Source organism: Chiloscyllium punctatum, chromosome 19 (genome assembly GCF_047496795.1).
Source record: "Chiloscyllium punctatum isolate Juve2018m chromosome 19, sChiPun1.3, whole genome shotgun sequence".
Taxonomy (NCBI): Eukaryota; Metazoa; Chordata; class Chondrichthyes; order Orectolobiformes; family Hemiscylliidae; genus Chiloscyllium; species Chiloscyllium punctatum.
Window position 1 is genome coordinate 40376161 of NC_092757.1, and position 10309 is coordinate 40386469.

Here is a 10309-nt window from a genome sequence, read left to right on the forward strand (position 1 = left end):
TTTCTTGGAGCATTGAGATCTCTTCTGGGACAGAAAAGACCTGTTTAAAAGGATGAGTTTCACCTGAACTAGACCAATATCCTGGTGGGGAGATTTGCTCGTTCTATTTCAGGAGATTGTAAGATTTGAGAGGGGTGGGGCGGGGACGTTCTAAACAACAGTGAAAATAGAAAGAAAGATGACAATGATTCTGAATCAGAAAACAGCACGTTATTGAGAAAAGACAAACAAGAACAAGTCAGAGAACAAAGGGACACTGAACACTTAAACTGCATTTATTTCAATACACGAGGTCTCATGGATAAGGCTGATGAACTCAGGGCATGTAAGGGAACATGGGCCTGGGATGTCATTGCTCTTCCAGAAACATGGCTGAGGACTGGAAAAGACTGGCAGCTCAGTGTTCTGGGTTTTAGATGGTACAGGAAGGACAGAAAGAGGCAAGGTGGGAGAAGGGCTGGCATTTTTGATTAAGGAAAATATTACTCCTGTAATTAGAGAAGGTATTTCTGAGGGATCATTTAGTGAAAACATATAGGTGGAAGTTAGAAATAAGAAAGGGACGATCACCTTGGTGGGCTCCCTAATCGGCTCCCTAATAGTCAGGGGGCAATTGAGAAGCAAATACGTAGAGATCTCTCAAATATATTGAAGAATAATAAGTTTGTAATAGTAGGGGATTTTAATTTTCCAAACATTGACTCAGACTGCCATGGTGTGAAAGTTTTTGATGGTGAAGAACTTGTTCAATTGCAAGAAAAATTTAGCTATAAATGTATAAATCTTCCTCTGAGAGACGGATCAAAACTTGACCTTCTCTTGGGAAATAAGGCATGGCAAGTGACTGAAGTGTTAGTCAGGGAACACTTTTGGACCAGTGATCATTTAAGAAGGGATGTGAGAAGTCTGGGAACAATCAACCTGTGAGTCTGTCCTCGGTGGTGGGTAGGTTTTTAGAGATGATCCTGAAAGATAGGATTTACAGAGGTTGGAGAGGAAAGGATTGATTAGAGATGGTCAGTCTGATTTAGTGGGAGCAAAATCATATCTCACCTTTGATTGGGTTTGGTTTTGGAAGTAACCAAAATGATTGATGAGGACAGAGTGGTAGATGTTGTTTGCTTGGCCTTTAGTAAAGCCTTTGATGAGGCTCTGCATGATCGACTAATTGGGTAAAGTTAGATCACATAGGATTCAGGGTGGGCTTGCCAACTGAATACATAATTGGCTTTTTGGCAGATGATGGTGGATCATTGTTTTTCAGACTGGAGGCCTGTGACCAGCGGTGTCCCACAGGGATCGGGACTGGCTCTACTTCTGTTTGTCATTTATACAAAGGATTTGGATGAGAATGTAGGAGGCATGCTTAGTAAGTTTGTGGATGACACCAAAATGGTAAATAGACAGTGAAGAATGTGACCCAAGATTACAAAGAGATCTTGATCAATTGGGTCAATGGGCTGAGGAGTGGCAGATGGAGTTTAATTTGGATAAACATGAGATATTGCATTGTGGTAATACAAACAAGGTCAGGAGTTAACAATAGGGTGTTGGATAGTGTGGGAGAGCAGAGAGAGACCTCAGGGTTCAGGGATATAATCCTTTGAAATTTGCATCCCAGTTAGACAGGGTACTTAAGAAGGTGTTTAGCATGCTTGCCTTCATTGCTCAGGCCTTTGAGTATAGGAGTTCTGACATCATATTGAACTTGTACAGGACAGTGATGAGGCCTCTTCTGGATTAATGTGTGCAATTCTCATCGCCCTGTTATAGGAAGGATATTATTAAAGTGGAGAGGATTCAGTAAAGATTTACCGAGATGTTGCCTGGAATAAAGGGTTTGAGATATAAAAATGGGCTGTTGCATTGGAGGGTGAGGTGTGACTTTATTGATGTTTAAACAATTATGTGGGGCACAGATAAGATGAATGATAAGGGTCTTTTCCCTCGCGTGGAGAGTTCAAACCTGGAGGTATATTTTTAAGGTGAGAGGAGAAAGATTGAAAAAGGACATGAGGGGCAATGTTTTTAGAATTTTGGATGTGGAATAAACTATCAGAGGAAGTGGTGGATGCAGGTACAGTTACAATGTTTAAAATACATTTGGACAAGTTCATGAATAGGAAAGGTTTAGAGGGATATGGGCCAAGTGCAGGAGGTGGGAATAGTTTCATTTTGGAACATGGTTGGTGTGGTCTGGTTGGTCCGAAGGGTCTGTCTCGGTGCTGTATGACTCTATGACTCTATGACATTATGGTACGCAGTCAAAAGATATGATAGTCTCTGCACATGCTCACTTTGCCCTCCAGCCCAGGGGCTGGGACACAGCACGGGGAAGGGTATTGTTGATGGATGGAGATACCGAGGGGCTTCTATATACAGTGGGTGTATAATGGAGGAACTACAGAGGGACAGATCAGGATTGATGAAGCTGCACAAGGGAGGGCAATTAGACAGGGGACATGGAGGGGGACAGGGGGTAAATTTGCAGTGGGTGGGAGGTTGTCCAATATTGAAGGGGGGATGCAGATTCCATCTCAGGATTGAACAACAGAAATAGGGAAGGAAAGGAAGAGAAGGAAAGAGAGAGAAAAATGAGAGAAGAAGAAAGAGCAAGAGAATGGGAACGAACACAGATAAAGGTGGGAAGAAGAGGCAGGAGAGAAAACTACAAAAGAAAAGGCTATCAGTAAGAGAGAGAGAGAGAGAGAAAGGTTGAGAGAGAGAGAGAGAGAGATGTAGTGTGATAGAGACAGAGGGTGAGAGACAGAGGCAAAGAGAGAGACAGAGAGAGAAAAGAGGAAAAATCAGACAGATATCAGCATGTGCTAAGGAAAGATATGGTGAGATTTAACAATTGATATTCACCATTCCGGTTGGTCTCAGCTCTCGCGATGGTTTCTCAAACTCTTTCTCTCCCATTTAAGACAAACTCTGCTCCAGGGGCTTGTTTTTGAGATTCAACCATTCCCCACACTCTCACACACAGTGACAGACAGAAACCCACAAATACTCACCCCCTGCTCAGTGCACACAGTGAAAGTTGAGTAGGTTAGGATAGTTTTCATTCGAAAAAAGGAGATTGAGTGGGGACCTGATTGAGGTCTACAAAATTATGAAGGGAACAGACAGGGTAGACAGAGATAAGCTTTTTTCCCAGAATGAAGGATTCAATAACGAGAAGTCACGCTTTCAAGGTGAGAGGTGAAAAGTTAAATGGGGATACACGCAGCAAGGACTTCACACAGAGAGTGGTGGGTGTCTGGAACACAGAGGGAGTAGAGGCAGGCACGGTAGATTCATTGAAGATGCGTCTGGACAGATACATGAGTAGGTGGGGAGTAGAGGGAGAGAGATGCTTAGGAAATGGGCGACAGGTTTAGACAGAGGCTTTGGATTGGTTCAAGCTTGGAGGGCCGAAGGGCCTGTTCCTGGGTTGTAAATGTTTTTGTTCTTTGTTCTTTGAAGGGAAAATGGCTGCCAGAACCTGTTTGAAATATCCCCAAGTCTCTCACTGAAAGCACCCTCTCTGCCCAAGTCCCAGCTCATCCAGAGGGACTTAGATATGATGCAGAGCTGGGCTGAGGAGTGGCAGATGGAGTTCAACCCTGCCAAGTGTGAGGTTGTCCATTTTGGAAGGACAAATAAGAATGCGGAATACAGGGTTAATGGTAGGGTTCTTGGTCAGGTGGAGGAACAGAGGGATCTTGGGGTCTATGTACATAGATCTTTGAAGGTTGCCACTCAGGTGGATAGAGTTTGTAAGAAGGCCTATGGAGTATTATCATTCATTAGCAGAGGGGTTGAATTCAAGAGTCGTGAGGTGATGTTGCAGCTGTACAGGACTTTGGTTAGGCCACATTTGGAGTACTGTGTGCAGTTCTGGTCGCCTCACTTTAGGAAAGATGTGGAAGCTTTGGAGAGGGTGCAGAGAAGATTTACCAGGATGTTGCCTGGAATGGAGAGTAGGTCGTACGAGGATAGGTTGAGAGTTCTCGGCCTTTTCTCGTTGGAACGGCGAAGGATGAGGGGTGACTTGATCGAGGTTTATAAGATGATCAGAGGAATAGATAGAGTAGACAGTCAGAAACTTTTTCCCCGGGTACAACAGAGTGTTACAAGGGGACATAAATTTAAGGTGAAGGGTGGAAGGTATAGGGGAGATGTCAGGGGTGGGTTCTTTACCCAGAGAGTGGTGGGGGCATGGAATTGCGCTGCCCGTGGGAGTGGTAGAGTCAGATTCATTGGCGACCTTTAAGCGGCATTTGGATAGGTACATGGATGGGTGCTTAATCTAGGATAGAAGTTCGGCACAACATTGTGGGCCGAAGGGCCTGTTCTGTGCTGTATAGTTGTATGTTCTATGTTCTATGTTCAGTCAGTTCCCAGCTCCCTCTACCCAGGGCATACCTCCCTCAGGGATGGAGTATAGCCAGAGTCATCTCAGTGGGATTAGAGGGGGGAGGGAGTGAGGGAACGAGGAGGTGTGAGAGAATGCAGCAGGTAAACAGTTTCATCCAGTCTGCCTTTGTCTACTCCTGCTTTGCGTTTTATTGTCTTGGAATAAAAACCAAATGTATTTTCAAATTGATCAAATTCCTTTTGTCTTTGTGATTTCCTATTGATCAATGTGACAAATCTCAACTTGCAATTGTCAGGAATCTAACCCAGGTCACCTGTTTGGAAGACAGCGACACTAACCACGATAGCACCATTACTGTGCACTTTAACACAACACAGTCCCCAAACATAGTTAAAAAGACCTTTATCATGACAAATTAAACAGAGTTCATGTTGATTCACTGAAAGTGATATTCAGTCAGGTGACGATAGCTTATATGAAGAGGTAGATTTGAAGGAGCATCTGAAATCGGAGAGGGAGTTGGGTCATTGGGTGGGTGCAGAGAGGGAGTCCAGAAATCCCTCTGGTTGGGCTTGGATTCCCCGGCAATGCATCAGCTGGTTCATGGAAAGGAACAAATAAAGAAACGGGATGATGTCGGAGAACTGGTTCAGTCCAGATTGCCTTTGTCTCCTCCTGCTTTGCATTTTATTCTTTTAGAATGAAAGCCACATGTATTCACAAACTGATCAAATTCCTTTGCTCTTTGGGTTTTCCTGTCCTAAAAGTGCGATTGCCAGGAACCAACACGAGGAATTGAATGGAAACAAAGTACATTATTGTTGAAAGTAAAGGTGCAAATAAAGACACAGAATCTTTACAATATTTTATTTCCTTTTTCAACAGGAAACTTCTCGTTTTTTAAAAAAGTTGTCCACACGTGTGGCTCAGAGAATTCAGTGAGGAAGAGTGGACAGGAGCCTGTCGTTGCATTTCCCTCTCTGGCCTGCAGGGAGCGATTACACCTTCCTCCACATCATTTATTTTTCTACCCACTTCACTCACTGAGAACAGATCACTTGGAATAAATGTAGCTTTTTTGTATATTTGGTTTTGCTTTTGTTCCTCCACTTCCTACTAATTGTTGCTGATGACTAACCGCACTTTACACTGGCTTTCCACCTCCAGGCTCTTTCATTTTGCCCCTCAGATGGAGCCATTCCTTGCCCATGAGGAAAGGAGTGTTATCATGTTGCTGCTCCTCCTTCTCCTTTCAGTCCATTCCTCACGTGGACTCCTCGTTCCGTTCTCTGCTGCACCTAATGTTGGCTCTCAGTTACTTGGATTGATTCACCAATTGAATTATTGTTCTCACTGGATATGTCATGGCATACTTTAACTGGTCTCTGAAATGTTTCTGTGTCACCACATAAATAAGGGCATTTGTGCAGCAACTGAAGTTCCTCAGCATCTATCCAATCAGAACAAAGAGACCAAAAGAAACAGAATCCAAGGAATAACCGGCATTAAAGAAATATAAAATATGGAACAACCAGAGAAGTATGAAGCTGGCAGATATGGCAAAGAGTAAAATCACAGAATTCTTCCTGCTCTCTCCCTCTGGATCATTCTCTGTTTTACTCTGACCTCTCAGTTCCTTCCGCACCTTAATGGCCTCGAAGATATGTCTGACAGTCAGAATGTTGATAAAGAGGGTCATAAAGATAACTATATGTGACATGACAGTACCATGGAACATTGTTGATCATCTTTCCAGGGTAATACACAAAGGAGTTGGGAATGTTCTTTAAACAAAAGAAGATGCAGATTGTTGCTAGAACCCTGGTTGCAGTTTTCCCTGTGCAATACTTAGTTTTCATCTCATGTAAACAAATGGCGACAAATCAATCAAAGGAAAAAGCAATGGTGAACCACACAGAACAATCAATGGTCAAGTGGCTGAGGGCATAGATAACACCACAAACAGGAGGGATTGTAGGAAACACAGTGGATGATGATAATGTTGAAATCAATGAAGGATGAGATATAAAAAACGATGAACAGTAGATCTGAGACTGTCATGGCCACCAGATAGCGAGTGCTGCATAGAGAAAGGCCACATTTGCCCTGAGCTAAGATTGTAATCACTGCTAGACTTACTGTAAGAGAAAGGAAAAAAAGAGACTTGAAGTTATTACTCAAACATTCTCTGTGCCTGAGCCCAGACTGTCAGTGATGACACAAAGATAATTGTTGTTCCATGTTATATGACGTTTAAAGAATCTGAACCACGTCGGCAAACTCTCTCTAAATGAATCATTTGCACATTTAAAGGACATAGGGAAGAACATGAGCAGCAGATTACTCACAGAAACACGGTCATATACTCAAGGTGGTTTTGGGTCAACAGCAGTCGATTTCACCAGGTCACTCTGACTGGCTGGCATTACCCATAAGCCCACAGCATCCACACAAAGACACCTGGGATCAGGGAAACAAAGAATAGGGCACACCAAACATGGACATTGATCGCAAAATTTCTGTATTTGGATTTGGAGTCTCCACAGTTCAGCTTGTCTCCAGACTTCTTTTCCCACACTGTATGAACTACAGTACAGGGTATTCAATCACTCCACAGTGCCCAGGAATGGATGGCCTCCACAATATGGATGAACAAATGATCGGGCATTGAGTCCCTTTCTCATGAAGATATTCAGCAATGAATCCAATCACCATGGCCCAGATTGGATATCCACTTTAATCAGAAAAACTTCAACATTTGACCCGACTTCCCTCATCTGTCCAAGATAGTACAGCACAGCCCTCATGCAAATAAAATCTGAATCCCCACAACACTGGTTAAGGTAACGCTTTGGTTTAGAAAGCAGACACTTTATCTGGGATGAAGCAAAGCTTGCTGCCTGATGTCCAGGCTCATGGTCCCAAGCACCTCTCCTTGTGAATAGAGATCCCCCCCTCTCAGATTTGTAGCTCGCACTGGGGCTGGAAAACCCCACAGTTTACCCAGCATTCTTCACGGAAATCAATAGAATTGTACCACAGCTTGGTATTACAGCTGAATAAATATTTATCAAAATTGATAGCCGAAAACAAAATAACAATCCCAAATGAAAACACCTTCACGTAGACCGTTATTGTTTGGTGAACATCAAAGGATAAGAGCAACAAAGGGCAACATGGGAAATATTCTGTTGGACAAAGTTGTTTAAACCTCTGTGGGAGAGCAGCTGCCACAACTCTCCAGATCTCAGTGCTTTTCCTATTAGACACTGCACCGTGGCACTGGGCATCATTTTACAAATAGTACACTCACACGTCTTTTTGACAATCAAAGAATTCAACAATACATATCATAATTCGACCCCTGTGCTTAACACCCCCTCTCAGTGATCTGTCCTCACAAATACGATGCTGTCACACATTCACAGACTGATGGTCTAACTCATCCGTGCTGACCATCACTTATCACTCCTGATGACCTGAGTTGACAGAGCTTGGTGCTGGAAAAGGTACAGCAGGTCAGGCAGCATCCCAGGAGCAAGAAAATCCATATTTTGGGCACGACGCCTCCCCCCCCCCCAAACTGTCCACGATGGTACAGCACAGCCTTCATGTAAATAAAATCTGAATCCATCTATTGGTCACTGTAACTGTCCTGAAGAAGAATCCTGCCTGAAACCTTGACTCCCTTCCTCCTGAGATGCTCCCTGACCTGCTGTGTCTTTTCCAGCACCACGCTCTATCTGCAGTCCCCATTATCTCCTCATTCCTAATGACCTGTTGAACCCACCCATTGCCCTGTTGTATCTGAGCTCCCATTTGGAGCGAGCTGCCTGAACAAGATCCACCAACAAAATCCCTTTCCATCAAGGAATGGGAAACACCAGGTGTCACTGCGAGGTGGGTTGTTACAAAACCCATCTGACCGATAACAGGCTGTGAACTATCACAGAGAGAGGGTGGTCTTCCGAAACCATTTCTAAACCAGCCAGGGCCAGTGCTCAGCCAAACTCCATCAACGTGGCCTCAGTGTCAACCCATTCTGCACAGTATAGGGAAACACACAATGCTGTACATTACTGAGGAGCCTCCGAACTGACAAACTATTCACTTTAAACTCAGTCAGTGAGGACACTATTATCTGACAGTGGGATTTGCCTTGCTAAATGGAAATATAATAATTATCAGTTGTCAGTAGAAATAAGGATGATTCAATGGGCGGCATGGTGGCACAGTGGTTAGCACTGCTGCCTCACAGCGCCAGAGATCCGGGTTCAATTCCTGCCTCAGGCGACTCTCTGTGTGGAGTTTGCACATTCTCCCCGTGTCTGCGTGGGTTACCTCCAGGTGCTCCGGTTTCCTCCCACATTCCAAAGATGTGCAGGTCAAGTGAATTGGCCATGCTAAATTGCCCGTAGTGTTAGGTAAGGGGTAAATGTAGGGGTATGGGTGGGTTGCGCTTCAGCGGGGCGGTGTGGACTTGTTGGGCCGAAGGGCCTGTTTCCACACTGTAAAGTAATCTAATCTAGTCTAATCTAATGCAGAGGGTTATATAAGTTAAGTTTCTTAAAATCTTTACCAGGAACACCAACAACAGCCAGAATGGTCTCGTACTCTCTCGATCCTTTCCCTGAGAAGATGCATTTCGTTGTTTGTGACACAACCTTTCCCTTCCTGCTGCTAGCAATCTGTTGGAATTGGAGAATTCTCTCAGAGATGGAGCTGACAGAGTTTTATATTGTGTGGTATCTCCACTGGGAAACCGTGATTACATCTTCAAACTTTTTAATATCATTTTGAACATACAAATTATGACAACAGGTTTATTTTAATGATGTGATAGCATTGAGATTTACGTCTGTATTTGAATTCCCCAAAGACTGGATTAATCTGATCTTGTTAAGTCTCAGGGATTTAATTTGGCTTCAAGCAACAGTCCTTGTAAATTTCACCCACGACCAGTCCCATCAATATCTAAATATCTTTGATATTCCTTTCAGTGATGACTTTCGTTTGGCTGAGTTGTTCAGTTGTTCAATATCTCATGTTGGCAAGCACCTTGAGAGCTGTTCCACTGCACACTGTTATCCCACAGCTTTCCTTGTTAATCCAGTTATACGACAGATTTGGGAAATTCTCTCTGTGAATGAGCACTCTAACACAGAACCTGAAGCTGATACCGACCACACCTACAGCTGGAACTTCCACTCGGTCAAATTTTCTCAAAACAACGTCAAAATAATCAGACCCTTCAGTTCAGAATCATAGAATGATGGCATCATCCAGGACAGAGATGGCCCTTCACTCCATCAAGTCTCTATCTCTGAACTCACACTCAAAACTACACAGGGCTGGACAATGGGAAGCCTTCAAACATGAGATGAGAGTCCAGAGAGAATGTGTTCCTGTTAGGGTGAAAGGCAAGGCTGGTAGGTGGAGGGAATGGGGGATGACCAGAGACATTGAGGCTTTGGTTAAGGAAACAAAGGAACCATATGTCAGGTTTGGAGAGCAGAGAGTGAGTGAATCGTGAGTAAATGCAGGAGGCATATACTTAAGAGGGACATCAGGAGGGTCAAAAGGGAACATGAGACAGCATTGGCATATAAGGTTAAGGAGAATCCAAAGTGATTCTATAAATACATTAAGGACAAAAGAGTAACTGGTGGAGAATCAGGCCCCTCAAAGATCAGCAAAGCAGCCTATGTGCACCCACAGGAGATTGGGGAGATACTAAACAAATATTTTACATCAGTGTTTACTGTGGAGAAGGACATGGAAGGTATAGAATGTGGGGAAAGAGATGGTGTCATCTTGAAAAAGATTCCAGTTACAGAGGAGGAGGAACTGGACGTCTTAAAATGCATAAAGGTGGATAAATCCCCAGGATGCGATCAGGTGTACCCGAGATCTCTGTGGGAAGCTAGTGAAGTGATTGCTGGGCCC

The 10309-nt window shown here is 43.8% G+C and overlaps 1 long non-coding RNA gene across 1 annotated transcript in view; it reads left to right on the top strand.

The window, feature by feature from the left end:
- LOC140491228 (uncharacterized) overlaps positions 1 to 5431 on the top strand; it is a 28191-nt gene extending 22760 nt beyond the window's left edge. Inside the window, exon 3 of the long non-coding RNA XR_011963238.1 lies at positions 5249 to 5431. This is a non-coding gene — a long non-coding RNA (uncharacterized lncRNA). The remainder of the gene's footprint in view (positions 1 to 5248) is intronic.
- The last annotated feature ends 4878 nt before the right edge of the window (positions 5432 to 10309 follow it).